Source organism: Microplitis demolitor, chromosome 6 (assembly GCF_026212275.2).
Source record: "Microplitis demolitor isolate Queensland-Clemson2020A chromosome 6, iyMicDemo2.1a, whole genome shotgun sequence".
Classification (NCBI taxonomy): domain Eukaryota; kingdom Metazoa; phylum Arthropoda; class Insecta; order Hymenoptera; family Braconidae; genus Microplitis; species Microplitis demolitor.
In genome coordinates, this window is record NC_068550.1 from 18,085,668 (window position 1) to 18,105,167 (window position 19,500).

The following is a 19,500-nucleotide window of genomic DNA, read 5'->3' on the forward strand; positions in this document are numbered from 1 at the left end:
ACTTTCAATCAGATTCAATTTAAGTTTTTAATCAGAGTCATAAATTTAATAATGAAGTGAATAATGAAGCAATTTATTTTTCGGAGCAAGAGAATTTTTTTCTTGGGCCAAGAGATTTTTTAACTTCCTGCTAAGAAAATGATTAATTTTCTAAAATTTGAGATGTTATTGGTTTCACCCCGATTTCCGAAAATCGAGTTTTCATCAGATGTCGACGTTTTGAGGTCCTAGGAAGCTATTCTAATTATTTTTAAAAGGATGTCCGAGTGCCTGTGTGTGTGTGTGTGTGTGTGTGTGTGTGTGTGTGTGTGTTTTTTTTTTTTTTTTTTTTTTTTTTGAAGAGTTTAGGGTGAATGCTTTATGCACTGATAAACGTAGGTGTCCCGCGTATCGGACTGATGGCACGCCACCTTACCGACTAAACCCGAGATTTCTCTCTCTCTCTTCCTCTGTGGCCTTTTAATTCTTCCGCGGTACCACCGGTAGGTATTACTTCGCGGGAGAGGTCGTTGGCCGTAGCTCTTCCTCCTTCATTGTCAAACAACGTGCAATCATAGCCTTAATGTCCTTGTGGACGTTGATCTTGGGCTGAGCGATGTCCTGGAACTTCTTAAGAAGATCAGCATGCTGCTGGATTTCTTTTGCCAATTCTTCTCCACTCGTTCCAGTAATGTAAGCAGCCTGGTTCCCTACAGTTGCATTGAGTGCTGGTTTGCTTCCCCCACAATCCTTGAAGCTTGCGTCGGCCACCGGGGCTTTCACCCGATCGGAACCGTCGGCGGAGGTAGCCAGTGTTATCGTGTCTGCGTGGGGTATGTCGTTTTTACGAGCACTCATACCATCTTTTTTTTGGTGGTTATTTTATCGAGGTGTCCTTCCTCCGCGCGCCACTCTTTGGTCCGCGAGAGCTATTTTATTTCGCTCTTACCCTCTGGCAAGCCAGCGAGCATTCCCCTATCCGCCACCCGGGGACGCGCTCTCTAGGAGTATGTGTGTGTGTGTGTGCGTATGTGTGTGTGTGTGTGTGATGTAAACTCTTAATATCTTTTTATTGAACTGACCGATTAAAATGTTTGAGGTGGCAATCAAAAGAGTTTGTTGGCTGTCAACATTTCTGAAAATTTCAAATCGATCGATCAAATAGACTCTAAGATATGGAAGAAAAACAAAAAAAAATCGGTCTATCGGTTGAACCTGCGGGCCAGCCCCAAAATTTCTCGCTGTTTTCGAGCTCTTTGAGCACGAAAACATCGTTGTAAATACATTTTCGAGCTCGAAAATACTTTTGTATACCTTTAGTTTCGAAAAAAACCGTTCTTAGCATTTCTTTCTCCCACGATCTCTCAAACGCATCAACCGATTGAGATGGTTAAAGTGCCAATAGACGGGTTTTATTGAGTTCTAGAGCTTATTAAATTGTGAAATTGATCAGATGAGTCACTTCAAAGATAATCGAAAAAAACCGTTTTTTACCATTTCTTTCTTCCGCGACAACTCTCGAACGAATTATCCGATTTTGATGTTTGAGGTGGTAATCGACGCGTTTCAATAAATTCTAAAGCTGATTACATTTTGGAATTATTTGGTTGAGTTGTTTCAAAGATATTCGCAAAAAACTGTTTTTTCCGTTTCTTTCTCCCGCGATGACTCTCGAACGAATTATCCGATTTTGATATTTGAGGTGGCGATCGACGCGTTTTATTGAGTTCTAGAGCTAATTAGATTTTGAAGTCGATCGTATGAGTCGTTTTTGAGAAATCAATAATAAACTAAAAAAAAAAACATTTTTTTTTTTTCGTAATTGGCCAATATCTTCGAGCCTACTTGATCAAACGATCTGAAATTTTCAGAAAAGTTGATGGCCGAAAAGCTCTTTCGATTTCCGTCTTAAACATCCAAATTGATTTATTAGTTAAAAAGATATAAAGAGTTTACACACACACGCGCACACACACACACACACACACGCGGACACACACACGGACATCATTCTGAAAATATTCAGAATAGCTTCCTAGGACCTCAAAACGTCGACATCTGATGAAATTTCGATTTTTGCAAATCGGGGTAAAAACAATAACTTCCCCAATTTTTCGAAATTCGTCGATTTTCTTAGCGGGAAGTTAAAAAAATTGTTTTTCAGTTTTTTTCAAATTTTTCAGAAATGGCTCGATCAATCAATTTCAAATTCTAATCAGCACAAGAATTCAATAAAACGCGCCGATTGCCGCCTCAACCATCTCAATCGGTTTATTCGTTCGAGAAAAATCGATCAAGAAAAAAATGATGAAGAACGATTTTCTTCGATTATTTTCGAAGCGACTCATCCGATCAATTCACTTTCGCCTCAACCACTTTAATCGGTTAATTCGTTCGTTAGATATCGTGGGAGATGGAAATTCTAAAAAACGGTCTTTTCCGAAAACAATGGTATACAATAGTATCTTCGAGCTCGAAAAGCTCGAAAATGTATTTACATCAATGTTTTCGAGCTCAAGAAGTTTGAAAACAGCGGGAAGTTTTAGGGCTGACCTTCAGGGTCAACCGATAGACGGATTCTTTTTTTCATTCAAGACGTCTATTTGATTGAGCCAGAAATTTTTTTTCTTGTAGCAAGAAAAAGTTTCTTGGCCCAGGTAAACGTTTTAGTAGATTTTATAAAAATCTAACTGTTGTATTTGTCCTCATGACGCAACTTTACAAAAATTTTAACATTTTCTATCTATTTAATTCAAGTAGGTTCCAAAAATACTACTGGTGAAAAAGTTTATATATATATATATATATATATATATATATATATATATATATATATATATATATTAGGGTGCTTCGTTTGAAATGACTATTTCTTTTTCCAAGTCCCGTGTCAAAATATCATTGTACACATTGAAAAAAAAATCAGTCTGTCGGTTGACCCTGCGGGCCAGCCCCAAAACTTCCCGCTGTTTTCGACCTCAAAGAGCTCGAAAACATTAGTGTAGATATATTTTCGAGCTCTTCGAGCTCGAAAATGCTATCACATGCAATTGTTTTTTTATGATCTTTTCAAGCTCTAACAAGTTACCTGTTATGCTGAAGTTTGAAAATTTAAGAATCGAAAATCATCAATGAAGCGGATTTTAAAATTTAGTTCCTGATTTTGTTCAGTAAAATAAGTGTATTGAGGCAGAAATCAATGTCGGGGATCAAAATCAAGATTTTAATAAGTTTTGTCTCATGTAAGAAACAATAAAATATTAAATATCCGATAAAAATATTAAAAACTACGTTTTATCGATTTTTTTGTTGATAATATGATTTAAACTAAAAACCAAGTTCGATGACATTATATGATCAAAAGAAAACATAAAAAAGATGAGTTGGTATGATATCAGGCACATTTTAGTACGTTATATTATGATTTATCCGAAAAAAATAACATAAAATGTTATTTTTTTAAATTTTCAACGCCGATATCTTTTGAACTAATCAATCGATTTTGATAATTGACGTGGCAATCGGCGCGTTTTATTGAATTCTAGAGCTGATTAAAATTTGAAATCGATCGCGTCAGTCGTTTTGAAAATATTTAGAAAAAACCGTTTTTCACCATTTCTTTCTCCCGTGATAACTCTCGAACGATTTATCCGATTTTGATGTTTGAGGTGGCAATCGACGCGTTTTATTGAGTTCTAGAGCTGATCAGATTTTGAAGTCGATCGTATGAGTCGTTTTTGAGAAATCAATAATAAACTAAAAAAAAAAACATTTTTTTTTTTTCGTAATTTGCCAATATTTTCGAGTCTATTCGATCGAATAATCTGAAATTTTCAGGAAAGTTGAAGGCCAACAAGCTCTTTCGATTGCCACCTCAACCATCCAAATCGATTCATTAGTTCAAAAGTTACAAAGAGTTTACATACACACACACACACACACACACACACACACACACACACACATACATACATACATACATACATACACTCGGACATCATTCTGAAAATAGTCAGAATAGCTTCCTAGGACCTCAAAACGTCGACATCTGATGAAAACTCGATTTTCGAAAATCGGGGTGAAAACAATTACTTCCCGAAATTTTTGAAAATCGTCGATTTTCTTAGCGGGAAGTTAAAAAAAAGGAAATAAAATAAAATAATAAAATAAATCATAAGAAACAAAATAAGAAAAGGAACTAAGGAACAAAACATTTCAAATTCTGACATAGAGGATTAAAATCCATAAATAAAACTAAATCGAGAAATAAATAAAGTATTAAAGACGTAGATAGAGACTTCAAAAAAAAAAAAAAAAAAAAAAAAATAGTACATTTAACACGCATCTTGTTTGTAACGAAATCGTAGCTTTGGGCTTTATTATTTTGTGTTTTTTTTCTTGCTAAGTAATTGTAAAAAAAAAAAAAAAAAAGAAAAAAAAACAAATGTCGGCTAAGTCGAAGTCTGGGAAAGGTGTTACCACTCGGTCACAAAATCTCGGGGAAGACTTAGTAAATTTAGATTCACCAGTACCTATAGGAGGTGGTAGGGTAACACGTACACCCCCGGGTAGTTCAACAGGTTCACAGACTTGGACAGACACGACACCAAATAACACATTAAATAAAACACCATTAGATTCCATAACAACTCCACCTTTACCGAAAATTACTCCTTCAGCATTAAATATCCAAGATCCAACACCCGAAAATGTAACTCAAAATCAATCCTGGTTTAGCGCAGGGGCTGACAACGCGCTTACTCCTGGCTTAGCTCCAGTGTTGGCCCGTGTGGACGCTAGGTTTGATAACTTAACGTCACAACCGCACACAGGGCGAGATGAGCAATATCCACGTGGTCGCGATAAATAGATTAACTGAAGCGGTAAATCAATTATTCTTACGGGAACCGTATTGCAGTAGACATTCGGAGACGGGCGTTCAATCGTCAGATCAAATACAACAAGCCGCAGAAGTCAGAACTGTCGACCCTTTGGGTCTCAGTCTTGGTGGGGGGGGGGGGGGGCAGTGCAGCAAGCATTGAATAATACCGCGTTGGTGAATTTGCCATCTACACATACATTTTCTTTTCCAAACGCTGAACGAACTAACTCGAGTATCAATGTGGGAGAAAACTTTAATTCGATATCGCGTGCAAATGAGCGTAGGTGGAAGGAGATTGTGGATCATTTAAAAATGTGGCTGTTACGCTTTCCTTCTCAAAATTCTTCAGCAAACGAGTTTATAGCGACAGCAGAAGCTCACGCGACTCGCGAAGGGTGGTCAGATAGCGAATTATTGAGAGTAATGGGTTATTTATTGCAAGATAGAGCTTCGAAGTGGTTTGACGTAAATTTTACGAGATGGAATTCATATAGACAGTTTAAAACTGAGTTTATTCGAGTTTTTGGATCAACAAAAACTGATCAGCAGATTTTATTAGAGTTGGGTCGAATGAAACCAAAGGTGGGAGAAAAAATGTCCGAGTTTGCGTTCAGAATGCAAGCAGAGTATCAAACGATGAATTTTCCTCCTTCTGAGGCTGAACAGGTTGAGTGTATTAGGAATCATTTAACGGTAGATGTTCGAAATCTTGTCATTGCTAGACAAGTAAGTTCTTACGAAGACTTATTATCGGCTATACACGAGGCCACACAGACTATCGAAGAAGGTAGGCGCGTGTACGGTAAAGAGAAAGAGGTCGAAGAAGCTAAGATCCTGAAAAATCGGGACAAGTCGCGATTCTCGGCTCTCCAAAGTTTGGCTGGCGCGGAATTTTATTTGGAGTCAACTCACGGTCGGCAACCATTAGTAATCGAAGAAATTAAAGAGGGAAAAAAGGGAGAACATATCATATGTGCGGCGGCAGGAGTTCCAGATCAATCGTGGCATAGAGGGGAAAATTATCGTCCACGTTATAACGTACAGTTAAGAGATAAACAAAACACCTCTGCTCCTAAACCTTTTACTTCTAGAACTCAACAGTATCCAGCTAGACCACAGAGTTACAATAATAATAATAATAATAATCATTCCTATTATCCCTCTCAGCGTACTCAGTCAACCCTACCTCAATCAAATAACTACATACATTGGCTTCCTAATGCTCCTAGAAACAATCGTCCTTGTTACAATTGTGGGCTGTCCGGTCACACTTTTGATTCTTGTACTAATGCCAGACGAGATGTTTGTAGTTACTGCCATATGGCAGGTCATACAAGGCAGACATGTAGACGTTTACAACAACCATCAACACATCGTACTCTTCCAGCACTAAAGAATGATCAAGTTAGTACTGATAAAATAAATAAAAAAAACGAATAAGGCCGGACCATGTATCTCCAGTGGTTCAGAGCCGAATTCATAATAGCTCGGAGAATATAATTAATAATGGAAAAGATTATTTGATTAGTGGAAAAATTACAGACAAGATGGGTGTGAATGAGACTGTTAGTATTTATAACTTAGATCGTAGCGATAGTGGTAATTTAAACAAATATACGGGTCCAGAAGTAGATGATAAAAAAAAAAGTACTAGTAATAAGGAAAAGGACGGTTTGGTAATTAGGAAAAATTCGGAAGATAAATTTAGTAAAGGTGATAGGGATAAAAATAATGATATGGTTTTAAAAAATTTGAATGATGATGACTTTGAAGTCAACGCGGAAATAAAAGATAAAGAAGGGAAATTGGTAAAGTATTTTATGGATCCCGGGGATTCAAAGACATTACTGGTAAATAAACCACAAGGTTTGGAGAATAATATAATTTTGTACGGGTTACAAGAGAAGAAATTTAATAAAAAGATTAAAAATAAATTTAGGCAAAGGATGAAAGTCCTGGGGACTCATCTTAAAAATTTGGGTTATGGTATATATATTAAAATTTTGATTTTGATTGGATTCGTGTTGAGAGTCAGTTGGGACTTACACAATAATTTTAAGTTTAAAAGTAAGGATCTCTTTAAAAGAGCAAGTTATAAATTTTATAAATTAAAAAATGGTAATGACAATAAAAATTTTAATGAAGAAAATTGGTATGAAAGTCTTGGTGACACTAATGGGGAAAAGGCAAGGGAAAGTAAAACAAATTTTAATTTGGTAAGGGGACCCGTATATAAGAATTTAAAAGATATTTATTTGAATCGTGATTTTATTTATAAAGATAATTTTAATTATGAAAATTTTAAAGATTTTAATAAGGATATAATAGACGCAGTACACTCGTTGGGAGCTGTAGATCCAGGAACAGCGCCTGCGAGTGACAAAGTAAAGTTGGAAGCTTTCAAGCTTACTAGCTATAGCAATAATAATTTTCGAGGCACAGATAAATGAATTAATTCCAATAATAAATTTAATTATAGATAATATTGAGGAAATTGAAAATAATCACACACGTTTGGCTCTAATACATCTTATTTCTATTTTAGAAAATACTCCACACATGAATGATCAGCTTTTACTGACTGAAATCGGACCAGAAAATAATCTAGAACCCTCGCAGATAAATATAGAGGGTACGCCATATCTATGTGGACGAACCCTTAGATATGGAAGACGTTGAGTACGAGAGTGAGGGAGACGAGTGGGAAGAATAGCTTAACTCGGACATTGAAGGTGAGGATGATTACGTTGAGTCTGGCGACCACGGTTCATCCAGCGCTGGACAAGAGTTGAGTACTGAGTCCCCACTCGCCTCTTTCTCCACTCGAGCTTCATTTTTGCCAAATATTTTGCGTAATATGACTTTGCCTTCACGTATCGCACATCGTCTAGCTTCACGTAAGATATTTATACCTGGAACCGGACCTAAACATCCAGAAATTACGGCACGTATTCCAATATTAGTCTGGATATTTGGCATACAGTTGAACGGGATCTTAGATACCGGGAGCGAGCGTTCGTATATAAATTCGTCATTATATAATAAAATATGTGAGTATAAGTCTGGTGAAGTCCAATTAGACGACACCCGAAGGCGAGGTGTTCTTTTAGCAAATCACACGCTATGTAAAACAGAGGGTGGAGCGCCATTCATTATACAAGTCAGTGATGTGGCTGGTGAACAATATCTAAGTATATTAGAAGGTCTAAGTCATTCAGTCGTGCTTGGCATGGATTTTGCTCTTCAGTTTGGAGTTCAAATTGATTGCAAATCTCGAACTTGGCGATTTAGAGCAAGTACTGAACATCATCCTTTCGAAATAATATCTTGTCGTGAATCTAAGAATAGGTGTTTGGGATTGACGTCTACTCAACGTAAAGATCTTGATAAATTTATTGAAGGTGAGCTCGAGAAATTTAAGTCGTTACCAAATCATGGGTTGATTGATCTAGTTAAACATGAGATAGTACTACAACCTGAGGCGAAACCTGTACGGGTTCGTCCGTATAGGCGGAGTCCGGTGGTAGCTGCTGAACTCAATAAACAGATTGACGAGTTGTTGGAGAAGGGTTACATTTGGTATAGTAATAGTTGTTGGTCTTGTTCTCCGATCATGGTGCCCAAACCTAATAATCAGTGGCGGTTGTGCATTGATTATCGTCCGGTGAAATAAAATTACAATTCCACCTGCGCATCCGCTTCCGAACATGCTTAGGATTCTAAGTGCACTCCATAAGGCAGTGTACATCAGTACCATGGACCTTCGGGAAGCATTTCACCAGATCTTGAGGGGGTGCAGCAGAAGAAGAAACATTTGTCAAATTAAAACAGGCATTAGTGGATGCCAAACCTTTGTCGATTCCTAAAGTTGGTTTGCCTTATTATCTTTACACGGATGCGTGCGATACCGGACTTGGCGCTTTCCTTGTACAACGAGATCCAGAAAATGGTAAAGAATATTTGATTATTTGTTGTAGCAGACCACTCAGAGGTGCTGAGACAAGGTATACTACTACCGAGAAGGAGTGCTTGGCTGTTGTGTGGTCGGTGCGGAAACTTCGTTGTTACTTGGAGGGTGCTCCGTTTACAGTTGTTACAGATCATTCTTCGTTACGGTGGTTACGTTCTCTCAAAGATCCCAATGGTCGATTAGCGAGGTGGGCGATGGAGTTGTTATCACATCAAATACAAATTGAACATAGGAAGGGTTGCGAGAATGAAGGTCCGGATACTTTGTCTCGTATGTATGAGGATCACGATCCCGTCGATTGGTTGGAAGTTTAACGTAGTTTGATAAATCCGGAAAACGATTGTCTTCATATTCAGGTACGTAGTTGGTACGATGTCAAGAAGAATAATGTCCTCAGACATCCTGAAAATTTTGTGGAGTGGCGTGTGGTAGATGATCGGTTGGAGTATTTTAGACCAGATCCTCTCAAGGAAATTGTGGGGGATGAGGAAGCTTGGAAGGTCGTTGTTCGTGAGTCCGAGGTTCCTGAACTCTTGAAGCAGAACCATGAAAATCCCGATGCTGCTCATATGGGTCGTGACAAGATGTATGAAAGATTAAAGATTAAATATTATTGGCCGGGGATGTATAGGGATGTATATAAGTATGTGAATGACTGTGATATCTGTAAGAAAATAAAATACAAACAAACTTCTTCTCATGCTCCTATGCATACTCGCCAACCAATCGCTCCGTGGGCAGTGGTAGAAGCCAACGTTACTGGTCCATTTCCTCGGTCTAAGAATGGTCATAAGTATGTTTTAATCATCCAAGATTTGTATACGAGGTTCATAGAGATATATCCGTTGCGCAAACAAGGTGGTAAAAGTGTTTTGGAGTCTTTTAAAAATGTGTTCTCTCATTGGAGTTATCCGCTTTTCATGATAACTGATAACGGGCGGGAATTTATAAATCACCAAATCCGGGATTATTTGAAGTCCGTAGGAGTTAAACTATCAACGTTGGCCATAGCTCATCCGCAGGGGAACCCGGTGGAGCGTATCAATCGTACGTTAAAATCAATGATACGTGCTTATATAGAGAAAGATCAGTCTGAATGGGACCAACATCTTGGGGAGTTCCAGTTGGCGTATAATAGCGCGTATCATTCTTCGTTGAAGTTGTCTCCATACTATCTTATGTATGGTCGTGAGCCTAGGCTCTCTGGTAAACTAACTGAATTTGAGATAGATGATATGGATCATGACAGTCAAAGCTGGAAGCATCGGCTAGAAAAACTAGACCAGTTAAGGCACAAGGTAGAAGATATTATGCGAAATGAAAGCGAGCGCCAAGCCCATTATTATAATAAGACTGCTCGTAATATCCCTATGATTGAAGTAGGGGATAAAGTATTTTATCCTAATCGTAAATTAAGTAAGAAATCGGAAAAATATAGTAAGACATTAGATTATAAGTATTTAGGTCCCGCGATAGTGAGTAAAGTAATTAGTCCTATAATTGTCGAGTTAAAAGATGTGTCGGGTAAAAGTCTTGGTAAACATTATGTGCCTGATTTAAAGACTCGTACAAGTCCTCGTAATAAAATCAATGCGGTTTAATTTATAGGAGACGTCCGAAGGAGAGCAAGCGGAAAATTTGAAGGTGCTGGGGGTGGTAGGATCAAACCACGTGCGTAATCGAAAGAGAAAATTGAGAAAATGGTTGTTGGAAACCGCGATCGAACTTGGCGAGCGATCAGCGCCTCCAGTTAAAAGGAGAAAAATGCGTTCGGCGGTAGTTGTTCCTACAAATTCTACCTTGACGTCATCAACCGTGTCTACCCTCGAACCAAACCTCCTAATCCAATCTAACCCTCCTGCGGATTCTAAGGAGCAGGATGATCCTGGAGAAGAGTTTATCGAGCTAGAACCATCAACCTCTGATACCGATTGGTCTTTGGCAAACGATATGGCAGCCGTCAGTATTTGGGAGGGTAAAGCAAAACCCTATTCTTCTGACGATCTTTAAGAGTTTTATGATCCAGCCAAGTTAAATAAAGTTAGTAAGAAGAAACGTCGTAAGGACCGTAAGAGGACCGAACCTATCTGGGAGTCGATGGAGGAGTTTCATCCTAATGATGAGGAGCCTTTTTGTCTTTCATACGTGGCCCGATCACCGGGGTTGCCCCATGACCTAGTTCCACCCGAACAACCTGACCTCTTTAACGCTAAACCTCCTTCAACCTCATTATCCGACTATAAGATCCCTAAGATTTATAGTTTTCGGCTACCGTCCTCGGTAATATCTCAGACTAATTCACAAAACGAAGAACGACGTGATGAAAAACATTAAGAACTATTGAGTTCAGGCTGTTGAGCTGAGTTTAACAACCGCCAGCAGTCTGGCTCGATGATTCCAAGTTAATTTAAAATGCGTTGCGATGCTGGTCGTCGGTTTAGATACGCCTAGTCAGGGAAAATATATTCTAGTGTTCGAATCGTGTACAACTGTATGTCGTGACTAAGATATAGTAATGTAATTTGACAACTTTTGTAAGCCTAACGTTAATTAAAAGTTAACCAGGTTATTAAATTTTTTTGGATAAATTTAATTGTATCTCACTCACTCATTCTTTCAGCTATAAAAATTTGGATTGGTCCGAGTTGCTAGTCACCGTTGCAGATTTTTTTTACTTAGTTATAATTAATTTTAATTGAGTTAATTTTTTTTATAGCGAGGTGTGACAACGGATATGCTTGTGGTACGAACGCGAGTCTGGCGGGGGGGGGGGGGGGGGGGTATAACAGGATTTTAATTAAATGAAATTATTTAATTGTAAATTTTATTTATAAATTTAAATTTTTGCGTTCGACTGCGCTCTCGGCCCACGCATCATCGTTGTCCCCACGCCGTCGACGATCGATAATATGGGACTCTATTAATTCATTGGTACGCTTGGCCGTGTGACGAACGGGTACTCTACGAGGGCCCCGAGTCCCGCCGTTTTAGTGCAATAAAATTTCAAGAAATCTTGGTGGCACGAGCCTGGAATGGATCGAGAGGGGGAACTGCCGGCTTCACAGCACACGGAGCTAGACAGCAGCGGCATTCTATGCCTGGAGCTAAGTCAGGACAGTCGTTTTTTTTAAAAAAAGAAAAAATATTTAGTTTAATTAATGAACGGTGAGTCGGGAAGACCCCGTGTGTTGATTAAATATTAAAGAAAAAAAAATAATAAACGGTGAGTCGGGAAGACCCCGTGTGTTGTTTAAGGATTCAAAAAAATAACCGGTGAGTCTAACTCTGACCCCGAATTTTTTTCAAATACACGCTGTGGCTATTGTTAACACCTCATATAAAAAATTGGGCTGAGTTTTGCAACCGCGTAATTAATAAGAAAATTTTTTTCCGAATTGGCAGCCGGAGAAAGAACGTGGAAATAGTCAGCGTCAGCCACCACATGGCGTCGGCAGTAACACCATCGAAAACATCGGTAAATCCGTGAAGACCATCTTAAAAGATTTATTCCTTTTAATTTTATCAATAGTTAATATTTAATTATATTGAGTATTTTATAAATAAGTGAAATAAGAATTTATCGGTTTTCGCGGCGCGGGTTCGAGAGCGTTCGGTCGCCATTTTCTCTAAGCGTCTGGGTTCATCATTATCGGGTAGCGTCCTATTAGTAAATTTTCAGTTGAGTCTAGCGACCACTGATTAATTAGTTAAAAATTAAAAATCGAAATATTCAGATTTAGTTAAATTTAGCCGGTATTCTTCTGGAGATACTGAGTCCCACCGACCGTTTTCCAGAAGGTGCTAGAACTTTGAGCTCGAAAGTAACTTTGGTGCTGAGTCTCGCCGACCGCATCACTGGGTACTTCGTGAATAAAAATTTATTAGGATAAAATAAAAATAAAATAAAACCCAGGAAATAAGGACAGCTCAAAATTTCAGACGTCTATTAAGATTTTAAAATTGCGGACAGTGGAAACTCGTTGATACCAAATTATTTGCTGAATTTTTGTGCTGTAGAATGACCTAATTAATAACTCGGAAATGATTTGAAGATCAGACCCATGACAAATTTCTCCAAGGATTAAAAAATAACGTGCCGCCGTAGTATATATCCACAAATATACGGAAAGAGTTTTATAGAACCACTTCCATTAATTTCCCAGTTAGTAGCTTACATCGAACGATTTTGCATTGATATATAAAACTTGCGAATTAAAACTTACTTGCTAGATACTTCTGTTGTTTTACTTGCGAATCATGTAAAAAAAAGATCCCTCTGAGGTTTTAAATATAGCGTCACGCCGTGGTATATAATTACTTATATACTAAACGGGATTTATGAAACCACCTGCGTAATTGTGAATTTATTAGCTTAGATTCAGTAATTGGTTTTTTAAATTCTTAACTGGCTGATACCAAATTATTTGTTTAATTTTAGATGTTTAAATTTTTGACCAGGAAATTTTTATTTGTTAAAGGAATATTGACTAGACTGGTCCGTTCCATTAAGGAACATTTATTTCGAACTTAGTCTAAGTATGTTTTTGTTATATGTGGATTAGTCCTCTAGCCTAATACGCACTGTAATATCATACTTTAGTTCATAGATGAACTAAAAAATATTAAAAGTACAAAGTTGAAAAGAAGTAAAATCAAAAGTAAATAAATTTTTTTTATCGTACATTTTTTTTTATTAAAAAGTTATCAATAAATATTATTAATTGTTTTCAAGCTTTAATATTCAACTTTTAAGATTATAGTTTAAGCGTAGTAAATATTTTAACACCCTTTGAAACACAGTGCTCTATTTCATGATATATTCAATAGATAAAAAGTATAAATATAGACATGTCAGTACCATGAATATAGTACAATTACAGTTATGAATATACCTTTATTTAGAGGATTAAATTTATGCTTTCAGCAAATAAAAAAAAAAAAAAAAAAAAAAAAAAAGATATAAAATAATGGAAAATCATAATGAAGCAAGTACAAATTTTATCTAATGCATTATCAATAGTTCACATAAATGAAGTGCAAAGTATAATATTTAATCTAATTATGTTAATAATTCTAAATCACACGTAGGCAAGCAAGCAATATAAGAGTGGTTTTCAGAGATTTCTAAAATTACAACTTTTTTTTTTAACAAATTTGGAATCCACAGCTGCTAATATATTGATTTTCTCATCCAACACAATCAAGTGATCAAGTTTTCTATTTTTTATCAAAGGTTTTTTTTTATGGGTAGTAGAAACCTATTAAATAGTGACTTTGACCAAAACTTGATGTTAAGCCAATAAAATTGTTTATTTTAACTCATAGATGAACTAAAGTATGATATTACAGTGAGTATTAGGCTAGAGGACTAATTCACATGTAACAAAAACATACTTAGACTAAGTTCGAAATAAATGTTCCTTAATGGAACGGACCAGTCTAGCCAATATTCCTTTAACAAATAAAAATTTCCTGGTCAAAAATTTAAACATCTAAAAATAAAAACATGGCTTAAAATTAAATAGAATTCTACCAAAAGATGATAGCAAGATTGGAATACTTGCTACACCACCATCATCATCGAAGAATTCACTATTATTTATTCAACATCCTTTAATCGGTCTAAAATAGAATATACTTGCATCAACTTTACTGATGAGCCCAGCAAGTATATTCGGGGCGAAACCGATTATAATAAAATTATTATCTATGAACTAAAGTATGATATTACAGTGGGTATTAGGCTAGAGGACTAATCCACATGTAACAAAAACATACTTAGACTAAGTTCGAAATAAATGTTCCTTAATGGAACGGACCAGTCTAGCCAATATTCCTTTAACAAATATTTGTTTAATGTTTGTGCTGTTTAAAGACCCGATAAATAACTTGAAAATCATGTGAAGATTAGATCGATGATCAATTTCTCCAAGGATTGAACAATAGCGCGACGCTGATATATATATATTAACAAATATACGAAAAGGAAATTATAAAGCCATCTGCATGAATTGTTTGTTTAGTAGCATAGATCAAAAAATTATTCATTGATATGCAACACCTGCTAATTAAAAATTATTTGCATGATATTTGTGCAATTTTATTTGCAAATCATGTACAGAAAAGATCTATGACAAATTTTTCTTAGGTTTAAATATAGCGTCACGCCGTGGTATATGATCACAGATACACTAAACGGGATTTATGAAACCACCTGCGTCATTGTGAATTTATTAGCTTAAATTGAGTAATTGATTATTCAAATTTGAAATGCGCGAATAAAAACTTTTTTGCTGACTTTTTGTGCTGTTTAACGACCTGATATATAGCCTGCAAATCATGTTAAGATTAGATCCACGATAAATTTTGCTAAAGATTGAAAAATAGCTTGTCGCCTTGTTATATGTTAGCAAATATACGAAAAGGGAATAATAAAACCATCTGCATGAATGGTCCGTTAGTAGCTTAGATCAAATCATTATTCATTGATGTACAAATCCTTCTAATTAAAAATTTCTTTATAGATATTTCTGCTATTTTGCTTACAAATCATGTAAAGAACAGACCCATGATAAATTTTTCTAAGTTTCAAAAAATGGCGTGACGCCGTAGTTTATATTCACAAACGTACTAAACGGAATTTATGAAACCATCTGCATAAATCGCACTTTAATTAGCTTAGATCGAATAATTATTCATTGATATACAAATCCCGCTAATTAAAATATTATTTTATGAATATTTTTGCTGATTTCTTACCCCATGATCTGCTTGCAAATCATGTCAAACATAGATCTATGATAAATTTCTCTACGGTTTAAAAAATAGCGTGACGCCGTTGTATATATAATCAAATATACTAAACGGGTTATATGAGACCAACTGCATGTATCGTACATTTTTTAGCTTAGATTTAGTCATTATTCATTGAAATATAAAACCCGGTGATAAAAAATTATTCGGAGAATGTTTGTACTGATTCCACTTCTTTATAGTTGATACCTAATTCATCAAAAATAGTTTCATCATAAATTTTTCTACGATTTGAAAAATAGCGTGACGCCGTGGTATATATCAACAAATATACTTAACGGGATTTATCAACCCACCTGCATAAATATTGTATTTATTAGCAGAGATTGAGTAAATTTTTATTGAAACATCTCTTATAAGCTGCTATTAAATGAATATTTGAATTTGAAATCATATGTCGTTGAATTATTTTCTTGTTTACTATATTTTTTGAGGAATGCATAATTGGTTGATAAGTCACTCTCGGTACATAAAAAGCCTTATTTATGTAGGTAGCAGAGAATAAAATAAAAAAATTAGAGAATGAAGTAATTTGTGAAGGCAATTTCTTCGATAAATAATTATTATATTTGTAGTGATAACACTTTATCAAATGGGAGATGAGCAGAGTTTATATTCTTCACAGTTTTTTTTTTTTATTTTTACTACATTAGATTATTCTAAGCCAATTAACGTTACGTTAGTGGTAATTTTAAAGTATGCCGACTTTAATAACAGTCATTTGAAAGTTATTTTTTACTACCATCATACGAAATACGTTTATCGAGATTAATTTATGCATTCAAATATATTTGAAAATTTACGAGGTCTGTTTATTATGAACACTCTATTGCTGCTTTTATATGGAATGATTTTTATTAATATAGTTGTTCTGGTTTATACATTGAAATTTCATTTGAACTCTTAAAAAAATGATTTCTTGATGTCTTGAACAATTTATAATGCGTATGTTCATTCTCAAATTTATACTTTATTAAAATTATAGTAATGTAGTAACTGCATTAATAATAATACTAACTTCAACTAAAATTGATTGATCTTCTGATTCGACAATTTAACTTAGCATGGTTCAATCGCACTAGTTTATGCTGATCATGGATTTAAATATTTTAATTATTAAAAATTTGGGGGAACTTATTTATTTCTTATGTTCATAAAATATTTACCATCAGCATATTTTGTAATCAGTTTTTAGTACCATGAGATAATCTACGGATTAAATTCATGTATACAAAGCTATGAATTGAAAAATATATCTATAATTTGCTTCATTTGTTTTCAGCAATTGATAATATCTGGAACTATTCACTTTTACTTTACGCCTGTACACTGAGAACAATTATTTACTCTGTGGACATTTGTCTGAACTAAAAAAATATTTATTAAATCAAATACATTTTTCTTTGAACTCAAGTAAATTTATATAAGCAAGAATTATAATTAACTTGATTCAAGAAAATATGTTATTGCCCCTCTATTATAAATTCATTTTCTTAAATTATGTGTTGAATTATTTAATAAAAATTAATTATCTCATCATCCGTTTTAGTACCTCTTGTATTCATAGTGCTCAAATCATCAACGATATCAAGTCCAAATATAGAAAAGTAATATTAAATTTCAAAACCAATTTTTTGCGTTTCAAAGCTGTTATCATATCAGTGTCATACACTGTCCAAAATATGAAAATTTTTTTTCCAATTGTTATAATGTGAATCAATATAAATCCAATTGTACTGTTTTTCACACTTTTTACTGGTAAAACTGCATATTTTTTCGTTGTAATATTGCATTACATTATATTACAGTACTAATAATTTATTTTTATCCTTTTTTACTTTTCAGTAGTTCAAAATAAAATGCTGTTCATTAGCAATCCGTAAAATTATGATTGAAAAATTATTGGAAACAGAATGTTATAATTTCTATAACTAGCAGACGCTGTATTACCAATAAAATACCGTGACACCATTTGTTTCACATGTGTAATTTTATACATGATGTGCTAACTGTTGGTTTTCTTTTTTTTGTTTGCGTGTCTTGGATACCAAATTTTTACAATTCTCTTTTCGAGAATTACAATCCTCTTTTCGAAGTATTTTATTTAGATGCTGGAAAAATAATTATTCACATGCAACAAATTTTTTTTCCATGCTTTTCCTTATTCATATACTGTTAGAAGTACTTCCTTGATAGTTCAAAATATACCATATAGATAATAATTATTCTAAAGTCGTTTACAAACATATATTTATACACACCATTTATAGAGCAAATTTTGTTTTATGCTTAATATTTAATGACATTAGATATTTATCAAACTAAAATTTGAGCACTGCATAGGCTGAACCTCACATTATAATAACATTATCATGTATACTGACATCATTATGTCAGTATGGTTTTTCTAACTTTATTTCTCACCAGCATTAGTTCATATCAACTAACATTACAATAATTAATTGGAGAGCGTCATAATTTTTTGACATGTAAAGTAGATTATTATGATATTTATACTTGACTTATTGATCACTTTTGAATTTTCAATTGTTCATAGGCATGTTTGCATACATTATTTGTAAATAAACTTCTACTAAAAAATTTTGACATTATTTGTAAATAAACTTCTACTAATAAATTTTGACATTTAATTATATAAATATCAATCAAAATTAAACTTCGAGCTCCGCATCCGCTTTATCTCGCATAATAATAATATAACCATTTTTGGAACCATGTCAATATTAATGTTCCATATTTTTTTTTTACTATTGTAAGTTGACATAACACTAAGATTGATTTGAGTAAGTCATAATTTTTCGACATGTAAATAATCCCATAATTAAGACGCGTTTTCATTTGTTTCTCTATTCGCACTCAACTGGATAAACGGTACTATCTCTGTTACACTTGTACATTAAATAGGAACTTTGTCCAAGCTTTTCTCGTAAACAAATGGAAGTTATCAAAAAATCCAAGTGCACTTCGCTAGTTCGTAAATAGAGTGAAGCATCGGGTCTGTGTCTTTATTTTGCGTTTAGAGCTTTTATTTCAGAGAAAAGCTGGGACAAAATTATCTGAAAACCGTTCTTAATGTTTAGTTTTTGAGCTTAGTATCGAAACGTTTAATTTTTCAATTATTTATATCACTTTATCATTCGATAGATTAAACTAATACCATTAACTTGTGATTATTATTTATTTTTAAATGAAAGTACTTCAGCTTGAATTATTGTAGGTTAAGACTTGATGTTTAACCTGTTCAACAAAACATTAAGACATGTTTTTATTGAAACCATCTTTCATTTTTTGGGTAATTTGATGTTGCGCCATCTCTTAGCGGTATGTATACTTTTGCAGCAGGTAAAAAAGATATTCGTGATGGAATGTTTCTGCATATCTTGATAGCTACTTTAACATCAAGTTGACTGCACAGAATTAATGTTTAATTAGTTGACGCCAATTTTCCCTCAAATTTCTGTCAAATTGAAAGTAAGTGTCCCTAATAGCCACTTTGGCTTGAAATTGACAGTAATTTGAAGTTGAAAATACTTCAGATTTGTTGCCTGAATTTGTTGACATTCTGACAGCAAAAATTGAAAAGAAAAAATTGCGGTTAATTTTTTCTCAATTTAAAGGTTACTTTTTGCTAGAAAAAAATTCGGTAATGTATATTCTTACCATTACAGAAAGTAATAAATTGATACATAAAAATGTCTACAATTCGACGGTAAAAAAATACTTTACAATTTTTTAAGTTAAATTAACAATAAAATGATGTGAAAAATTGCCTGAAAATTGGCGACATTTATTTTCTAGTCAATTTTTTAAGTGAATTTGCATCCTAACTCGGGTA